This window comes from Salvelinus alpinus, chromosome 33, assembly GCF_045679555.1.
Source record: "Salvelinus alpinus chromosome 33, SLU_Salpinus.1, whole genome shotgun sequence".
Taxonomy (NCBI): Eukaryota; Metazoa; Chordata; class Actinopteri; order Salmoniformes; family Salmonidae; genus Salvelinus; species Salvelinus alpinus.
In genome coordinates, this window is record NC_092118.1 from 9,132,889 (window position 1) to 9,152,814 (window position 19,926).

The window sequence follows — 19,926 nt, forward strand, 5'->3', positions numbered from 1 at the left end:
GATTGCAATATAACATGTGTCATAACCAGAGGAGGTTGGTGGGAGGAGTTATAGGAGGATGGGCTCATTGTAATGGCTGGAATAAATGGAACAGACTCAAACACACTCCATTCCATTAATTCCATTGCAGGCATTACAATGAGCCCATCCTCCTAAAACTCATCCCACCAGCCTCCTCTGGTCATTACAGCTTTTGACAACTGACTTGATGCTGTCCTCATACTGTTGGCTTGCCCGGACATTGTTTAACCCTCCATGGTATCCTTAGGAAGGACAATCTGACCCCTATTGGGAACATTTTACCCCTTTCAGGAAAGATTTACCACTTTTGGTTTCGATTGAATGTACAGCCCTGAATGTAGCTTTAAATGTGTCTGCACCGCACCAAGATATGACATAGAGCTAGGGGAAACACTGTGGTAAGGAGGCATGCTCCTAACATAAGCTGTCATGACCCTTTCTGCACTTTTGTCTCCAACTCTGTCACTTCACTGAGCCTGTGCCAAAATTAAACCTAGTGTGTGTGGCATTCGTGGTATTCATGATGACGACCTCCCCCTGACCCCGGCCCGTCCCGCTAATGTGTCATCATCAAACTTTATTAACACGTCCGACTCAGTGGGGATGAGGAACTGAGATACACCGAGGGGATGAATCACACTAGAGCTGTTTCCCAAACCCCTGGTCGGGAGCCGCTGGTGTATCACTCACAGCTAATTCCTACTGGCCCTGTGGCTTGCTGAAAGACTGCTTTGATCAACTTATGTTAGTCACAACATAAGAACATTAAGGCGTTACATGTATGTCGGCAAAATTGACCGCTACCGATCGGGCTGTGAACAAACAACCAACCACAGTCACCAGAGACCAGGCATTGAATACCTTACAACCACCTGAAGAACACCCTCCGACTGCATTAGCATAAACCTCAACACAAAGAGGAGGGGGTTAACCATCAGAACATAATCAATCAGGTGGGCAGGTTTTAGTACAAGACAGTTTGTTCGGAATAACTTCCCTGGGTACCACACAGGTTAAGTAGATTTCTTCTGACAGCACTGAATCCTCTGAATTGAAAATGCTCTGCATCTCCCATGCATGTTTCATTCACAAGACAACGCATACACACACAAACCACCCATATCAGCACAGGCCGACTACCATGGCTCAGACATTACTTTTCAAATTACAGGGCATCATAAACATGGCAGAATCAAGTTATTTCCCCGAATGAACAAATGTCATACACCACTCTGGTTAAATAAACGCACACACACAGGGAGGGAAGGATGGTTGGAGAGGGAGGCAGGGCGGGATGGAGCATGCAAGAAAGGGATGGAATACAGGAGTGAAAAAGAGAGAGAGAGAGAGAGAGAGAGAGAGAGAGAGAGAGAGAGAGAGACAATACGGCAATAGAAACCGGCAGACATAAAAAGACATGGCTACCCAAAGAGGAGCGTGTATGTGGTCACTGCACGACAGGGGAGGTAGAAACAGAGATGCACTTTCTCCTTTACTGTGATAAATATTCCTCACCAAGAGATTCATTATTCACAGAAATGACTACATTTATTCCAAATTTTAACTTATTAAACCCAGAGGAAAAACTAAAAATACTCATGGGCGAAGGAGCAATGGCTCCTCTTGCAGCCAAATATGTATTTGCCTGCCATAGCCTGAGGGACACTGAATAATAACATCTGCATAGTAAGCAGTAACTTACTTATTATGACTGTTATTGTTATTACTATTATTATTGTTGTTTATCATTCCAAATAGTAGTGGTATGGGTGGTAATGGTAATGATAGCAGTTTAATGATGGTGGTGGTGGATGTGGTGGTAATGATGATAGTAGTTGTAGCACCGATGTAATGGTGAAGATGACCGTTATTTAGTTATAAGTTAGTTATAGTTTAATTTTTTTATTTTTGATTACATTGTATACATTGTATATTATTGTATACATTGTTGCTTTGGCAATATTGACACAATGTTTTTCATGCCAATAAAGCAGCTTGAATTTGAATTTGAGAGAGAGAGAGAGAGAGAAATATGTGTCCTCCTGCCACAGCCTGAGGGACAGCCAGTGAAAAATGCAAAGTAATGTTGATAATATTTCCCATTTAGCTTAGTTTTGTTTTGTCTTTCGTACCAGGTCATGTGTCTTCTCAGTCATGTTGACACTGGTCTACTACTGTTGCTTTAATGTATTGTTGTTCTGATTAATATTGTTGTTGTAGCTGTTATTAATGGTAATCCCATGTCCACTACTACTATTATTATTGCTGTTAGTCCCACCATTTATTTATATATAAATATATATATATTTTATTTAAATTTTTCGATATGTATACTTTGACAATGTAAGTAATAATAACTTGCCATGTCAATAAAGTCAATTGAATTGAATTGAATTGAGAGAGAGAGAGAGAGAGAGAGAGAGAGAGAGAGAGAGAGAGAGAGAGAGAGAGAGAGAGAGAGAGAGAGAGAGAGAGAGAGAGAGAGAGAGAGAGAGAGAGAGAGAGAGAGAGAGAGAGAGAGAGAGAGAGAGAGAGAGAGAGAGAGAGAGAGAGAGAGAGAGAATGTGAGGGGAGCTAAACACAGCATTCTGAAAATGTACTTGAAATTGTCTCCCTGAGTCTTTGGGCTAGATGTGAATGAAGTAGTGTGATTTGGGCTTCGCCAGAGGAGACGACTATTTGAACATCCTGGCAGACATGCATTATAATGGAGCAGTTAGACCTCGGATCTGTCACAGACAGCAACACACCCTTTATGTCCTGATAAGCACACGTCAAAATGCATTTGCAACACACACTATGCATCTGCAACAAAACCTGTGATGGCTCAGTGGGTTGAATATTGCACTTATGGGTTTTATTCCCGCAAGGGCCACAAAATGAATGCTATGTATAAAAGCTTTGGAATAAATTGCCTGCTGGATGAGCATATGAATGTGCAATACAAGTAAATATCTAGTAAAAAAATATCTGAAGGTCAAAATCTACATACAGCCATAGAGATGATTTAACTAATGCACAACTTAATATCCAACTAGCATGGTATTTCACCTATTCAATCTCTCTACAGCACAGGCGGCCGGTGGCACCTTAATTGGGGAGGACGGGCTCATATTAATGGTTGGAATGGAATAAATGGAATGGTATCAAACGCATGGTTTAAATGTGAAAGATACCATTCCATTCACTCCCTTCCAACCATTATTATAATCAGTCCTCCCCACCCACTGGGGAGCCAGACCCAGCCAGGCCCACCCAATCAGATTGAGCAACACGGGCTAGCCCAGCACAAGCTAGCCCACACCAATCCCACAGCCCAACATGGGCTAGACTACACCAGCCCGAACATAGGCTAACCTATGTTAAAATTCTAATAGTTTGCCTAATTTCAGTTTGTGACAAAACAAGCACGTGTAGCACGTGTATCAATGTACCATCTAAACCCCTGTGAAATATATTTACCATAACCAAAAATATTGTATTTTCAGCTGTTTGAAGCTGGTGTACAAAACCGAGAGTAAAAGACGCAAAAATATAGCCCACATAGAACAGATCTACCGCGTCATAGACTTGCTTTCAATCTCTTTATAACAGATTTCTACATATGTGAATTTGGTCGAGTCACCCAAAAAGCTTTAAGTGTTCCATTGTGTAATGCCCAAATGTTGTTGATTTGTACACTGCCAATAATGAAGTCTTAAATAAGACTTAAATAAGTGCATGTGACATATGAGAATATTAACAGTTTAACAAAGGTGCTTCTGCACAATATTTTTGCCCACATTGAGCCCAAATTGTGTCATTGTGGGCATATTTGCTGGGAAAAGATGGGCTTATTCCAGGCAATGTGAGGGCTGCCCTCTCCAGATATACTCTACCCACAATGGGGCACACTGGGCAAATGCCTTAGGGGTCAACGTGGAGACGAATAGCAAAAGCGCATTGGCCTAATGTTGGCAGCCTAGATAGGGCCAATATTTTAGCCCGCATTGGGCCCACATCGTGCCAATGTGGGCATGTTAATTGGGTATAGAGCTATGTATGTTTGGTGCCTCATAGACCAGATGGTAGGAGCACGGTACAGGCAACACCATGGTGTAGTAGCACCTTGGTGTAGGACCATATGGAGCTATGGAGTGTTTAGTGAATCATAGATAAGTGCCCATATGGTTCAGTGGTTGGATTCCACTGGCATAACCATGGCAATGGGGAAAAGATATGCCCAGCAGAGCAGAATAAGCCCTTGGCCAGGGATGGTGAAGGCAAGAATGGATCAACTGAAACATGTACAGCTGATTAAACCTACATGGAGCTGTGGTCTCTACCTGTGAAAGAGACATGAGCAAGATATTTTGTGAGAGACACGAGCAAGACGCTGTCACTCAAAATGGCCACCGGCCATTCACCTCGGGAGCGCCCAGATAATTAACCTGCGCTAGAGCCGGGCTGGGGTGAGATACAAACACACTACACATAATCTGGATGGGCCATTCAACACAGTGCTCACAGCAGTACACTACACTGTAGTATGCACCATCTCAGAAACGCAAAACTAAAAATTGCTTAATTGTGTCAGATACTCAATTAGGTTCTGGGGGGGAGATGTGTGAGAAAATATACTAACGAGACCACTCACCTAAACATAAACTCTCAGCCTAAGCATGGGCCAATTTTCCCCTCTCCATTGGAAATTCTAAAGATGCGAACCCCTTTACGAAACAGTGATTTGTTCAAATAATAAGAATATTTTGAAGATAAATACACAAGCAGAGGATGAGAGGACTAAAAACTAGAGTACTACTGGTCAATAGGGAATTGTAAATAGGAGTTGGGTTTCAGTTCAACAGCTGTTAGAATCTGTGGAATGTCACTCCTGAACTCAGAGCTACGTGTGCTACGTGTACTACGGTCTGTACATTGACTCTGGAGCAGGATACTTGTTATTTGACCAGTTGTACTGCAAGGACTTCTGATTGGTCAACCCCAAGCTAGGGTGGGGGGTTATAAATGGCATCGTGTTCCTTTGTTCGGTGGAGAAAAGCTGAGGAGAGGAGAGACTGAACATCTACCTCCCAGCATAACATCTTGATTTGTCCTTCTCAAATAAACCTCTTTTTCTCCCCCTGATTTGTTTTGGAGTTTGTATTATTGAAGAAAAACATCAACTGCTAACAAAATGATCAGTGAAGAAAAGAATTGCGACGCATCCCACTGTCTGTTGACAGACGCTACGATGCCATCCTGTTCACGAGAGGTGAATCTCTGAATGATTCACTCCTCCCGATTTATGATTCCCCCATACGGTTTTTATGATTCAAGAACAGCAGGGGAAGGGTAGATCAGCCAATTACAGCTGGGCTCATGATGGCTCTCACCAGGTCAATCTCAGACCTGTATTTTCACACACACACACACACACACACACACACACACACACACACACACACACACACACACACACACACACACACACACACACACACACACACACACACACACACACACACCGGTAAACCACCAAGAGTTGGCTGGCAAAGTCACATTGGCATGGTTAGGTTGACATAGCCAAGTCTTCATTTTAACACTGGCAGGGGTAGGCTGGCATGGTTGGCTGGCAGCTTGACACCTTTCGGTGTGCTGAGGAGTGAGAGTGTGTGAAGGTAGCAGTGTGGGCTCCTCACAGTGACCATTCATCTGTCACACGGTCACAATAACAGTCTGAGAAACACACACACAGACACACACAGACACATAGCTTGTGTGCTGGTAGCAGGAAGGGTGTCCTGTTGTTGCTCCAGGTGGCTAGTGGAAAAAGCACAGATGCCCGGCTGACGCCACGGTAGCACACAACAGACGTGGTTCATTGCTGTGCTACTGGTCATTTTAGGTTGGTTAACATTTAGCACATAATGTCTGACTGAATCTGCGAAAGATAAGAGTCCATTTACAGAGCCACGTAGAGCACACATGCACAGACTCATGCACACGTACACACACACGCCCTTATATCATATTGATATTCTGGCTGGAGGGTGGTCGAATTCATCAAATAGACAAAATACATATTTTTCATTCTCCTATGTTGAAGTATAATTTATTTGGCCAACATTAGTGGCCTGGCTATTTGGACGGGACAATTGGTCAGCAGGCTGTCAGATATACGCAGCACAGCGAGCATAACCTTTAACCCTGCTGTTGATTAAAAAGCTGTTCCACTGATGGACTGCAGGAGGCCAGGGGGAGTCTTTATTTCGAATGTTAACTCCTTTGTTTACTCCTCATACCTTTTAGTACTGAAATGTTTGATTACTTCTAATATTTACTACTTCAACATCGAACCTGAAACACGGTTCACTTTAAACTGCTCCAGGAGACTTCTCGGCCGCTCCTCTGAGAGTTGTGTATCGTTAATCTCTGACTATTTCTCTATGAGTTTCAGAATGACATTTTAGTTCACTTCCTCAAGCGATTGAAATAAAATAAAAAATGTAATTGATCCCAACCCGGAAATATGGTCAGGACACTACCCTGTAGCCATGACCTACTAGTTTGTCCCGTCCTACCATTTGGGAAACCCTTTTGGACGCCACTCGCATTAAATAACACAGGGTGTCCACCAGAGTTTGGTGCTGGTCCCCTTACTGTTCATATATTATCAATGTCAATGTACAGCACTGATCCTGTCTACATGCCACAGGTCCCTAGATCCTAACAGTGATGTGTGTTTCTCTGTTGCTATGGCACTGTGTTCAGACTAATGGGACATCTATATGAACAGCGACGGAGGGCTTTCCGCAGAATCAGAGAAAAGCTAATGTTTTTCTGGGGATTCGGTGGGGGTGTAGAGAGAGTTACATTATTTCTGAGAAAGCCTCTCCCCGTAGGAACAAGAGCGTTCCTGTTCTGCCGCTGGTGGTTAAAATATAAAGTATTCTTCCATAATATGTTTTTCATGCAGGGAGCCTCACTGACAATGCAGATTCTTGTTCTGTCTTCCCTTTTGTCTTCCCTCTGTTAGCAAAAGGCAAATTACTGGTGGACCTCAGAGCATGTGTCTTTACATGACTTTAGGAAAAAACATTTTCTTAAACCTTTGGACCACAATATATAAAAAGACTGAAATCTTACTTTCCTGTAAAGTTATGACCTCAGAGTTGACTGTGCCTTTGTAACGGGTGTTCTCCTCCTCTTCGCTTGAAGAGGAGGAGTAGTGATTGGACCAAAGCGCAGTGTTGTTATAGGACATAACAATGTTTATTAAAGATAAAGACGAACACGAAAAAACACTTGAGAATTTACAAAATAATAAACGAAGTCAACAGACCTGAACAAAGGAACTTACATAACACGAAGAACGCACGAACAGGAAAATAGACTACACAAAACGAACGAACAAACGAACGAAACAGTCCCGTGTGGTGCAAACAGACACGGAAGACAACCACCCACAACAAACAATGTGAAACAACCTACCTTAATATGGTTCTCAATCAGAGGAAACGTAAAACACCTGCCTCTAATTGAGAACCATATCAGGCAACCCATTAACCAACATAGAAACACATAACATAGAATGCCCACCCCAACTCACGCCCTGACCAACTAAACACATACAAAAACAACAGAAAACAGGTCAGGAACGTGACAGCCTTAGAAACAAAGCATAGCATGTGAAGCCACTAGAAACCAAAGGATCGGAGGATCATTTAACCAGAGAAGGTTAATTTGTCAAGCAGACTGACAAGCACACCTGAGTCAAACAAACTACCAATTTACCATGTTTTCAACAGGCTGCCAGTCAGCTTAATACACTGCACTCATCAAAGTCAGAACTTGCGTGGGGTTTCCAGCTCTATCTACTCAATTAGGAGACACACACATACACTCGACATGGGCATGATTTAAGGCACGCACACACACACACACACACCATGGGCACAATTTAAGGCGCACACACACACAGACCCCAAATCAGGCCTGTCACACACACTCAGCTTCAGCACATCTATTTCGGTCCTGGACCAGGTGCGGAGAGAGGAGAGCAATTCTGTGGAATTGGTTGACGGAGATGCACTACAAAACACACATTCTTCTACAGAAACACACACGTTGCACACACACACAGAGGCAAACAGATGGGTACACACCCACGCACACAAACAGACAAATGTATATGCATTCATACTAACACTGTCACCCACATACACACAGAAGGAATGAGTAGGTGTGTTGGCCCCAGGCCCTTCCGTATCTATATCCATTTCCATTCTCATTATACTGGACTTGAAAAGAGGACAAGGAGAGTGGAGGCCTCAACGCTGGTACCAGTGAGAATGTGGAGGAGAAACATCCCTCAAGGGAGCCAACCACAGCCATAGTGTAACACAAAGGGAGAGAGAGAGACAGCTTTATATCAGTGAATTTCACCACAGAAACACAACAGCCATGCCAAGCCTACAGCCTACAGCCATGAGCCAAGAGACAAAGAAAAAGCACACCAAGAAAAGACAAAAAGATTTCTGTGACATTTCCCCTTTCTCTCAAAGACCGTCGCTTCAATGGCCAAACAAACGTACAATTTAAAAATAGACATCAAGCGAACGCTTGGCTCGCTCGGTTAATATTTTATCACTCCACTTAGATGAGCATCAATTATTCAGATAGAGGCGTTTACAATTAAAAGCTCTGCCAATCACGGCTGCCTCGTGGGATTCCGGTGTTGAGAGGAACCTAATTTTACACTACCACAGCTAGAGCTGGGACGATAAACCGAAAATGATCGACACGATCACTTATCGCAGGCGCTTTGCGGATATCGTTCATTACGATAAGTAGCCTATAATAGAGGAATGTGAAATAAGTTTGCTAATATGGGTGATTCTTAATCGGGGGTCAATTCCACAGCAACAGATTTTTCACTTAAAAATGTATGCCAAACAAAAAACATTGATTTCAAAGTTTAACAAACTCTATGCACAAGGACTACTTTGAAAAATGTACACAGATGCTAAATTTGGTAACAGAAATACGGTCAGTTTTTTTTATGGAACCACGTTTTCCAAAAACTCTTAAACATCTGCTCTGAATTAAGATTCAAAGATGTCTGCAATGGGGTGTCAGCTATGACATGACACATTGAATTAGACATTTTTTATTTTGGTTATTGAACTACAGTGGGTGAAGTGGATTTACATCCGGTAACGGAATCACGGTCCCTGATCTGTATAGTTGTCACGGCATTCATCGGAAGAAGGTGAGGACCAAGGTGCAGCGTGATACGTGTTCATATTATTTATTCGAAACTGAACACTAAATACAAAATAACAAAAGGAATAACCAAAACAGTTCTGACAGGTGATACAACACTAAACAGAAAACAACCACCCACAACTAACAGTGGGAAAACAGGCTACCTAAGTATGGTTCTCAATCAGAGACAACGATAGACAGCTGCCTCTGATTGGGAACCATACCAGGTCAAAACGTAGAAATACAAAACCTAGACATACAACCATAGAATGCCCACCCACATCACACCCTGACCAAACAAAAAATAGAAACATACAAAGCAATCTACGGTCAGGGCGTGACAATAGTACTATACAGAAATGCACAATTATGGATATAAATATCATTCTCTTCATGGTGATGTATCCTAAATCGGTACACAACGGTAAAAATATGCAATATCCTTCTGTTGCATATTTGGCTATTATTCTACATATTGGCCATTATTCTAATGACCTCTGCACCCAAACGAGACCACATTTGGTCCGGACCAGACCAAATCTGAACCAATCATAGACGTCTATGTTTCACAAGTTTGGACATCACAGCACAGTATAGTACAGCAGAGCAGAGTGGAGTTCAGTACAGTGGAGTACAGTATTATACATTATGCTGTACTTTACTCTAGGGTGCTCTACTGTACTGAACTCTACTGTACTGTACTGTTCTCTACTGTACTGAACTCTACTGTACTGTACTGTTCTCTACTGTACTGAACTCTACTGTACTGTACTGTTCTCTACTGTGCTGAACTCTACTGTACTGTACTGTTCTCTACTGTACTGAACTCTACTGTACTGTACTGTTCTCTACTGTACTGAACTCTACTGTACTGTACTGTTCTCTACTGTGCTGTGCAAACTTGTGAAACATAGACATCTATGATTAGTTCAGATTCGGTCTGACCAAATTTCAACTACTTTTCAACATCCATGGACATCAGGTGTCGGTCGGTGGTAAGTGGGTGAGGATGCTTGTTACAGTAAATGGTAAGAGGGTAGGTGGTAGGTGTCATGGTAGATGTCAGTAACATTAACTGGAGAGAAGGAGGAGAGAGAGAGAGAGTGGCTGAGAGAGGGAGAGTGAGAGGGAGGGGTACTGTTTTCACAGTCTTGCTTTGACCACCAGAGGGCAGCCAGAGAAAGAAAACAGTTATAAGCTGAACATTAGTGGAAGGTAGGACAGAAACGTCCACTCCGCTCTCCCTCTTCGGCTCTTGACGTCGCTTGTCCACTAACCACCGGTCCTGGCAACCTTCATTACGCACAGCTGCGCCTCATTAGGCACACCTGGACTTCATCACCTCCCTGATTACTTCCCCTTTATATAGCACTCCATTGTTATCACCGACCAGGCAATATTGTTAATGTTTCCATGTTTAGACGCTTTTCTTGTTTTGGATCGATCACGTTCTTCATCATTAAACTCACTAATCGCACTTGCTTGCTGACTCCCTGCGTCTACGTTACAGCGGGTGACCCAACTGTAGTTTATGACTATTATGATTTCCCATTGTAGCCAATTCAATTGCAGTAATTCCGTTATAGATTTTTGGGTAATTCCATTACCTATTTGGTAACAGAATTACACGTTTTAATCACTTAATAATTCATAAACAAACTTGATATCAGTAAAAACACTAAGTAATGGTTACTGTAAGTCTTCCTTTACTTGTTACTTCTGTGAACTTTCATTATTCTCCCTCATGAAGGAGAGAAAATAGAAAATATCTTAAAGATATGTTGGTTTTTGGTAATGGAATTACAAGGAAATGTTTCTTAAATTTACAGAAGGCAAATAATTTCTTCAACTAAGTATGTTTTGATATTAGTTGGCAGGGATGTTCAACATTCGGTTTTGATGAATTTCTAATTCCTTATGCCTTTTTCTGTTTGATCAAAAAATCAAAGCCTTTTGTAGGATGGAAAATGGTGAAAAATGTGTATATGCCTTAATTTAAAAAAATATAGACTCTTACAGTAGCTTTCATTTGACACCCAATTTGACATGCTCCTATGAACTTCCCATTGGTGCTCATGGGTCCATTTCGATGAAAATGCCCTGGGACAATTGATGGCGACAACAATCAAACTATACACTTTGCACCGTTTGAACTTTCATTCATTGTTATGTTTAATGTTAACTATTTACGCTGTTTTCTAGGCCATGGTTCACTTGTAAATCTCAATGTTACTTCTCTGGTAAAAAAAAAAAGCAATATAAAAATATAGTCGTTAAACGGTAATAAAAATACTATGGTGCACAGTAATGTTATAAACTTATCGTTCTATTTATCGTTATCGCATCAATTCAGGCAATTTATAGAGATATAGATTTTTTGTCCATATCGCCCAACTCTAACCACAGCAGAGGTCTGGAAAAAAGAGGGGATCTTGGATGTTCATTCCTCCGTTCATTTAGCACAGGCCTGGGAAATTATTTTCCATGGAGAGCCACATTAGAATATATTCTTGCCATCGCGGGCCAGAGTCATATTATAGGTTTATACATGTGTATGACTGTGTTGACAGATATATCTACTGTAAAGCACATCCATATATGCTACTTATTTGACTTTTTTAACATGCACAGAAATAAACCACATACATGTTCTCCTTTTGGTAGGTATTTTCATTATTAAACACACAATGAACTAAACGGAGGGAAAAGTACACTGTGCATTCAGCACCACGGACAGAACTCTTGTTAACGGGTATGCACAAAAACACAAGAAAGAAAGAGAGCTCAACATTACATTTAAACTACTCAATCAGTGTGAGGAGTGAAGTCTCTGATGGGCATTGACTCGAGCGGTGAAGTCAGGTATAGTTTCTGATGTTGCTATGCACAGGATTGGTGAAAGGTGAGAGTCATTGTTTTGAATAGTTCTCCAATCACTGCATCAGACTGAAGATCGATAAGCTCAAGTTGCAGGTCAGTGGGAGTGTTATCCACATTGAAGGTGAAAGGAGAGGAAACCAACAGCATGTCATTTTCCAACACTTTGAAATCCTCAGAACGACGAGAAAACTCACTGTTCAAAGCACTCAGCGATTTATACTTCTTACTTCTCCCGCTGGTCATCTGATAGGGAACGGACTAGTACTGTCGGAAGGTGGGTGAGATTGTTGGCTTCTACTTGGCGGGTCAGGAGGTGTAATTTTCCCTTGAAGGTTTGATGTGCAAAAAGGCCCTTCCCTTGTAGTTTGGAATTCAGTTCATTCATGAGGGCATTGATGTCTATGGTGAAGGCACAAATCAGTCAACCGCTCTTTATCTTGAAGGTTAACCACATTTTCTCCTTTCATTTGCCAAACTCAGTCGCAGCTTTGCCACACACTTATTAACCTCCTCCAATAAATCTTTCCCTGTGGTTGTGCTCTTCATTGACTGCTCTGAAGCAAGGTCCTCTGTAATTTCAAAGTCTGGGGTTATGCCTCGTAAGAATATCAACAACTGCGCCGTGTCACATGCGTCACTGCTCTCATCCAGGGCTAAGGAGAAATAGGTGAAATCCTTTACCTGATGTTCCATATTCTCTGCGATATCCTCAACACGCCGTGTCACTGTTCGTCTTGACAGGGAAACATTTTCAAACAGCTCTTTTGTCACGATCATTATAAGGAGTGGACCAAGATGCAGCGTGGTATGTTTCCATCCTTTTATTTGAAAGAGAAACTTAAAGAACAAAAACAATAAAGTGAACAAATTGTAACGGCTGTCGTCGGAAGAAGGTGAACACCAAAACGCAGCGTGGTAAGTGTTCGTCATGTTTAATAGAAATTGAACACTAAAAGGCAAAAACAACAAAGTGACAACCGAAACAGCTCCGTCAGGTGCAACACACACTAAACAGAAATGAATCACCCACAACACAAAATGGGAAAACAGGCTACCTAAGTATGGCTCCCAATCAGAGACAATGATAGACAGCTGCCTCTGATTGGGAACCACACCAGGCCAAACACATAGAAAACCAACAACATAGAAAAAAGAACATAGGCTGCCCACCCTAGTCACACCCTGGCCTAACCAAAATAGAGAATAAAAAACCTCTCTATAGCCAGGGTGTGACACAAACGAAACGTGACGCTCAGAGTAGTGCTCACAGGGTAGTGCTCTCATACCTAGACAAGATCCCACAAAGCACAATGGGGAAATGGTTACCAAAATATGATCCCCAATCAGAGACAACGATAAATAGCTGCCTCTGATTGGGTACCACACCAGGCCAACATAGACATACAATTCCCCTAGATAACCCACCCTTAATCACACCCCGACCTAACCAACATAGAGAATGAACAGCTCTCTATGGTCAGGGTGTGACAGTACCCCCCCCCCAAAGGTGTGGACTCCGACCGCAAAACCTGACTCAATAGGGGAGGGTCCTGGTGGGCATCTACCATCGGGGGCGGCTCCAGTGCGAAGTACCCACTCTGCTCGTGGACACGTCATCCGAGGAACCGGACCGTGGCTCGTCGCCGGAAGAACCGGGGACTCAGGACCGTAGATCGTCGCCAGGTACTCAGGACCGAAGATCGTCGCCGGGGACTCCGGACCGTAGATCATCCCCGGGGACTCCGGACCGTGGTTAGTCGCCGGAGACTCCGGACCGTAGTTCGTTGCCAGAGGCTCCGGACTGGGAACCCTTGCAGGAGGCTCCGGACTGAAAACCCCCGCTGGAGGCTCCGGACCGCAGACCGTCGCAGGAGGCTCCGGACCGCGGACCGTCTCAGGAGGTTCCGGACCGCGGACCGTCTCAGGATGTTCCGGACTGTGGACCGTCGTAGGCGGTTCCGGACTGTGGACCGTCGTTGGAGGTTCCGGACTGTGAAACGTCGCAGGAGGCTCTGGACTGAAAACCCCCGCTGGAGGCTCCGGACCGCAGACCGTCGCAGGAGGCTCCGGACCGCGGACCGTCTCAGGAGGTTCTGGACCGCGGACCGTCTCAGGAGGTTCCGGACTGTGGACCGTCGTAGGCGGTTCCGGACTGTGGACCGTCGTTGGAGGTTCCGGACTGTGAAACGTCGCCGGAGGCTCTGGACTGGGAACTGGAGGCGCACTGGAGGCCTGATGCGTGGGACCGGTACAGGTGGCACCGGGCTGATGACACGCACCTCAGGGCGAGTGCGGGGAGGAGGCACAGGACGTACTGGACTGTGGAGGTGCACTGGAGGCCTGATGCATGTCAAACGTTTTTTATAATCAATCCTCAGGTTGTTTTTAACATATATAATCGATAATATTTAAACCGGACGGTAACCTATTTAATACTACAGAGAAAGAAAATGTCGAGCTACATCTCTCGCGCGCAGGACACCTGGTGTCAAAGGACACCTGACGTGTTTTGAAAAATCTCGCTAATTTTTCAAAATAAAAGTTTTAAACTATGTCTAAAGCCTGGTCACAGCCTGAGGAAGCCATTGGAAAAAGAATCTGGTTGATACCCCTTTAAATGGAGGAGGGGCACTAAGGTTTTTATTCTAAGAGAAACGAAAATGTTCAATTATATTCCATGGTATTCTTATGATATATGTGTTCACTAAATATAAGCAAGTGATGTCTGCTAAATAATCAAGTGGATGGCACAGTCACATAGCCTCGGCACCTACATAAAGCTGAGCGACTCACTCAATTCATGGCTTGGATAAAAATAAACAAGTACCAACATTCTTTCTGATAGTCTTTAATAAAGAAATGTTTTGGTTATCCTGACCTGAACACCATGTATTATAGTCTCTAAAAGGAAAAATATTACCACCGTCTCTTGCGCATGTCATTTTCCAGATGGAATCATAACAAATTACTATGGGAATAAATATCACCGAATTACAGAAATATTGGAACAAAGTAGGCTAATGAAGGTTAAAAAAGTGCTGCTTACTGGAAAATACTCTTTCAAAATTAATGGAAGAGGCAAGTGGAAGGGGGAAAAGAGAGCATTCAGAGGTCAAGACAGCGCTGCTCTGAGACAAGCAAGGGGACTGGTCTTGATAAATCGATGAGATTTTTATTTTCACTGAATCTCCATTTGGGAATTGGTTAGACTACAATTATGGGTGTGGAAATGTTAGGATTATTTTGCTTTTACTGTAGTACTGTAGCCTACTCCCGACCGGTCACGTTGTATAGCGCCATTATGGGCTTTTAGCAGAACAAGAGATACGTTGTGCAAGGCAATTGATCAGCATTAAAAACTTTGTGGATGGGGCCTCCCGAGTGACGCAGTGGTCTAAGACAGTGCATCGCAGTGCTAACTGCGTTGCTACAGATGCTGGTTCGATACCCGTGCCGGTTGCGACTGGGAGACCCATGACGTGACGGTGGGATTTTGGTTTCTCTCCCTCTAAAAACAGAAATTAATAATTCTACATAACAATCTGGCTTTATTTACAAATTAGTAAGAATGTCTCACCCCATGTTCAATATTGGCCATTTTCCTCGCTCACAAACAAAATAATCTCCAAAATATCGTTATTAAACAATCCATAGAAAGTTGGTTGTAATTTCTGTTTAATCTACCAGAAAATACAGAAAAAATTATACAACAAATGTTAAACTCAAGTTTACTAATTGATTAAAAAAAAGCGTTCTCAATTGGAATCTTTAACATGTTGAAGGGGGAAAAGTATTATCATTATTAGCATAGCAGGCTGTGAATCCTGCAAGGATGGACTATTAGCAGGACAATGTATATTGTTCATGGCTCCTGAGTGGTGCAGTGTTCTAAGGCTCTGCATCTCAGTGCAACAGGTCCCTGGTTCAAATCCAGGCTGTATCACATCAGACCGTGATTGGGAGTCCCATAGGGCTGTGCACAACTGGTCCAGTGTCATCCATGTTAGGGGTGATTTTGGCCGGCCGGGATGTCCTTGTCCAAAAAATAGGCACGGTGGACTTTTGGTTTCCCTCCCTCTATAAACAGAAATAAATATGTTGGCCTTCATAAACATTATTTTGGCTTTTATTCAGATTACAATCGCTCACTTTCGGTTATTTGAAAATGAAATAATCTCCAAAATATCGTTATTTTTTAAACAAAGCGATTTATTATTTTTATTATTAACTAATTTAGAATTATATAAAAACCCTTAGATATCCTCACAGATCAGATTTGCCACTTAGATATTAATTTATAATCCTCCAATCCTCAAAAATGTATTACTGGCGTCACGTCATAGATTTTTTATAATTTTTTATATCCTGTAGGTCTACCGAAGGTGACATGAGTCTCACTAGTGTTGAGTAATGTGCTGTTAAAAGTGGTGTAGGTCTTATTAATTTAAAAAGCATATTGAAGTTAGAAGCAATAGGATTTGAAGCAATACCCTACAACTATTTCAGCATAGTTTCGCGCTGCTCTGAGACAAGCATGGGACTGGTCTTGATAAATCAATGATATTTTATTTTCACTGAATCTCCATTTGGGTATTGGTTAGACTACAATTAGGTTGTGGAAATGTTATGCTCTTAGTACTGTAGCCTACTCCCGACCGTCACGTTGTACAGGGCCATATTTTCCGAACAGAAACCGGGGTTTCGTTTTTCTTGAAAATACAGCCAATATTGAAGACAATCAAATGCTTCTCAAAGATGCCCTCTGGTGGTCAAACTAGCACTAACTAGCATTAATGGCAACAATGGCTGACAATTAAATAACGTGCTATAGAATTCTGCGGCAGTATGACATATGATGAATTCTGCTGCAGTATGACGCAACTTTTACAAAATAAATGTCCCACAAGTGGTGGGAGTTAAATCATTACACGAGTATTCATTGGGCTTAAAATTTGAATAACTAATATGTTTTTCAAGACTTTACTATCGAAAATTCTTCATGTGATCTGAGCATGATTCCGGGAGCCGTATTGAATCAGGTCGTGGGCCGCATACACCCTCCGGGCCGGCCTTTGCCCAGGAGTGATTTAGCAGATGGTGGCAGTATGTAAACGAGTTGGGGGAGGGGTCTGCCATGGGGTCACACAGTATGGGGTGTGTGTGTGTGTGTGGGGGGGGGGTCTTTTAAGCAGAGCCGGCTAGCCACCAGCCGAACTGAAGCATGCTGATGCCTTAAGTGTGCATTCATGCATATAGAGTGGATTCAGAAAGTATTCAGACCCCTTGACTTTTTCCACATTTTGTTACATTACAGCCTTCTGCTAAAATGTATTAAATTGTCTTTACCCCTCATCAATCTACACACAATACCCCATAATGACAAAGCAAAAACTGCTTTTTAGAAATGTTTGCTAATTTATTTAAAAATGAAATGGAAATATCACATTTACATAAGTATTCAGACCCTTTACTCAGTGCTTTGTTGAAGCACCTTTGGCAGCAATTGCAGCATCAAGTCTTCTTGGGTATGACGCCACAAGCTTGGTACACCTGTATTTAGGGAGTTCTTCTCTGCAGATCCTCTCAAGCTCTGTCAGGTTGGATGGGGGAGCATCGCTGCACAGCTATTTTCAGGGCTCGCCAGAGATGGTAGATCGGGTTCAAGTCCGGGATCTGGCTGGGCCACTCAAGGACATTCAAAGACTTGTCTCGAAGACATTCCTGCGTTTTCTTGGCTGTGTGCTTAGGGGCCTTCTGAGGTCCTGAGCACTCTGGAGCAGGTTTTTGGGAACTTTACTCCATTCATCTTTCCCTTGATCCTGACTAGTCTCCCAGTCCCTGTTGCTGAAAAACTTCCCCACAGCATGATGCTGCCACCACCATGCTTCATTGTAGGGATGGTTCCGGGTTTCTTCCAGAGGTGATGCTTGGCATTCAGGCCAAAGAGTTCAATCATGGTCTCATCAGACCAGAGAATCTTGCTTCTCATGGTCTGAGTCCTTTAGGTGCCTTTTGGCAAACTCCAAGCGGGCCATCATATGCCATGTGTCTGAGTGACCATCGGGTTCTTGGTCACCTCCCTGACCAAAGCTCTTCTCCCTCGATTGCTCAGTTTGGCCAAGTGGCCAGCTCTAGGAAGAGTCTTGGTGGTTCCAAACTTCTTCCATTTAAGAATGTGTTCCCTGGGACCTTCAATGCTGCAGACATTTTCTGGTAACCTTCCCCAGATCTGTCCCTCGACGCAATCCTGTCTCGGAGCTCTACAGACAATTCCTTTGACCTCATGGCTTGGTTTTTTCTCTGACATGCAGTCAACTCTGGGAGCATATCGACAGGTGTGTGCCTTTCCAAATCATGTCCAATAAATGAAATTTACCACAGGTGGACTCCAATCAAGTTGTAGAAACATCTCAAGGATGATCAATGGAAACCGGACGCACCTGAGCCCAATTTCGAGTCTCATAGCAAAGGGTCTGAATACTTATGTAAGTAAGGTTTTTCTGTTTTTTTTTAAACCTGTTTTCGCTTGTCATTATGGGGTTTTGTGTGTATATTGAGGAGGGAAATCCCTTTTAGAATAAGGCTGTAACTTAACCACATTTGTTTTAAGTCAAGGGGTCTGAATACTTTCCGAATGCACTGCACGTGCATGTATCCTTTGAGGCCCTGGTGGCTGTTGCAATGAAAAATCTGTCCCTTTTAATTGTGTTGTAGCGTTGAGAGCTTCATTAAAAAGTGACAATCAATCGTAATGCACAGCATGCAAAATACATGACATGTCTTATGGGTACAATGTACAGTATGTGAAGGAACGTTCACAGAATTTTCTCTGTGGGCATTTATATTCTTCCTCAAGTTGAATAATACATTAGAATATGCTTGGATTTTATAGTCGGGTTGGCTGACAACGTCACGAAAATGATGTGCACACATCGATGTGGCAGGAAGGCATGGGCTGTTATGATTCTGAATGGTCAGATAGCTAGCAACATTTACATTTACATTTAAGTCATTTAGCAGACGCTCTTATCCAGAGCGACTTACGAAGCTGCCTTGCGGGGAATCGTAGGTGGCTCGTTTCAGCTCGTTGTACTCTATCTTGTTATTGATACCACGTCTTGTTTTGAGGTGTTGTGACTGATGTCATCTCTATGCTAACATGGCTAAAATTCGCTAGCTAGCTAGCCAACAACTATAACAATGTATTTGAGAGACAAGTGTTCATTATGCAAATGTGTATATATGTTTTCAATAAACATTGAGACAAAATATAGTCTACGTGTTGTCAACAATCTAAGCCAACCCTGTCTGTTTTTCCCCATAGTTGCTCACGCATCGGATTTGTTGCTGAACAATCAAGCTGTCTATATAGTACCACATACAGGTAGCTGCCAAAATAACGGAAACTCTTGAGTAAATGAGGGATACAAAGTGTATTGAAAGCAGGTGATTCCACACAGGTGTGGTTCCTGAGTTAATTAAGCAATCCATATCCCATCATGCTTAGGGTCATGTATAAAAACGCTGTGCAGACCATTATTTTGGCTACCATGTCTATGTCCCCATTGGATGACAATGCTACCATCCACAGGGCTCGAGTCGTCACTGAAAAATTTGATGAGCATGAAAATGATATGCCATGGCCGTCTCAGTCACGGAGCTTGGGTTAAGGAAATCCGTGGTCATAGTGAGTGATGGCTATGGCAGAGAGAGAGAGCGGATACGCACAGACAAAACCGCACACTCAAATCTGTGTGTGTGTGTGTGCGCGTGCTT